This window comes from Leptonotus elevatus, chromosome 22 (assembly GCF_054856555.1).
Source record: "Leptonotus elevatus isolate MCC_2025b chromosome 22, RoL_Lele_1.0, whole genome shotgun sequence".
NCBI lineage: Eukaryota > Metazoa > Chordata > Actinopteri > Syngnathiformes > Syngnathidae > Leptonotus > Leptonotus elevatus.
Window position 1 is genome coordinate 505,067 of NC_141260.1, and position 1,877 is coordinate 506,943.

The 1,877-nt window shown below is 43.6% G+C and overlaps 1 long non-coding RNA gene across 1 annotated transcript; it reads left to right on the forward strand.

Annotated features, from left to right (window-relative positions):
• The first annotated feature begins 621 nt into the window (after positions 1 to 621).
• On the forward strand, positions 622 to 1,414 carry LOC147155385 (uncharacterized). Its single transcript, XR_015092261.1, has 4 exons — positions 622 to 768; positions 865 to 984; positions 1,165 to 1,227; positions 1,345 to 1,414. It is a non-coding gene; the product is annotated as an uncharacterized LOC147155385 (long non-coding RNA).
• The last annotated feature ends 463 nt before the right edge of the window (positions 1,415 to 1,877 follow it).

Consider the following 1,877-nt stretch of genomic DNA (forward strand, 5'->3'; position numbering starts at 1 on the left):
GCCCAGCAGGACCTTCTTCGCCAGGAGTACAACCGGGTGGCAGCACTTATGGGTACGTTCCATGTTGAAAATTGTTTTCACACACAAAGTTCTACTTTTCTTTAAGTCACCTCCTGATCTGATTTCATTGGTGTCTCAGCGGGGGGGACTCTTGAGCTAATAATGTTTTTTCCTTTGTTACTGTAGGTATTCGCTACCTATCTGTTGCTGGCCACTTCCCGCTGTCACATCTTCACTTGTGGTGTAGAGACGGGGTAAGTACATTAGTTGCTGCAAAAAACAAACAAACATTTTATTAGTGCTCCTCCTATCAAAAGTATGTTTGTAGATGTATAATATTTTTTCTGATCATGTCTGGAAGGTACACCTCAGTGACAGCGATGGGATGTCGGTGCTTGCGCGGTTGCTGTGGGCTGCCGTCAACCTGCGGATGGAGAGGACTGCACCACCTGCACCGGCTGCTCCTCAGCGTTCGCCACCAGCTCGAGTGTTCAGACCAAAAGTGGTTGTTAAGGGTGAGGTCACTGCGCCTCAGCCTTCCAACCCTTTTGACTGGACACTCGTCGGGAAGGCCAAGGAGGTAAACGCAAGCCTAACATGTTTTTGAGAACCTCCTAACATGTTTTTGAAAACCATCTAACATGTTTTTGAAAACCTTAAATTTTATGAATGTGTGTGTTGCAATAATGTCACTAGTCATTTCAGAGCAGCTCGGTTGTGGACTCTGAGGTCACCTGTGGGCCCACTGGGTGGATGGGCACTCTCCAGGTTTGTGATGGTGATCATGGATTCATTCAGCCTTTTACCATGGCACATGTTAAATTTCAATTTCTCTATTTCTTTGTTTGTTTTGTTATTTTACAGTGCAACGTCCCATTGAACCCTCTCTGGTTCAGCCCACCCATGTTGGAGGCGATGGACAAGCTGTCTCCAGCTCATCTTTCCAGCCCTGAGGACTGCCCAGTGGTTCCAAAGGACAAGAAGGTATTTCAGTTTTCCTTTTTTGTTTGCCCGTTATGTTTACATATCTATCTTTATGACAAAAAAAAAGTATAGGTAATTGTCCATTCTTGTAGTAACAATGCTTCGCAGTAAAAGCAAAAAAAAAAATATATATATATATACATATATATTTATTTATTTGTTTTTGCTCTTTCTTGTTAGGCATCCACCGCAGGGCACAGACGACAGCGGCCAGCCCATAAGAGCACACGGAGAGAGCACCAGGTTTGCATTGCATTCTTATCAGCCCTGAGAAGTCTTACTTAAAATCACAAACAGAAATTAGTGACTCTTCACACAAGTGCTGTGTGTTAAAGAATTATTGTTTGCTTGTCGTTTCAGCCAGAGGAAAGGCCAGCCCCTGCAGAGGTCACTTCCAGACCATCATCTCCCTGTCGTCCTGGGACTGAGGTAATTTTTTTATACTCACAACATTAACCATGAACATATGAAATGTTTAAAATTATATTAGTTAGAATTTAAGATAATTAAAATGGTTTCAATCATTTCAGGATCCTGCTGTGGGACTTCCTCAACGCACGCTATCCGTGAGGGCCACACATTCACAGATGGATGAAAGGTACTCAAGTTTTTCTCGCAACCACCAGTGTACTTGTATGGCTCTCACTTTCTTGGCCTTCCATGCTGAGGGGTTGCAGTTTAATTCGCTTGAACTTGACAGAGTGCTTGAACACGGGGACTCTCTTTACGTGGGTGCTAAACAGCAATTGATTTTGGACCATAACTTTGGGAATGATCACTTGACTGTCGAGGAGATGCCAAAACAAGTCATGACGGACACCAATGTCTATAATGTACAGATGCATGAGCTCAGCGTTGGTTATGTCATAGATGACGGTCATTCCCAAAGAGAC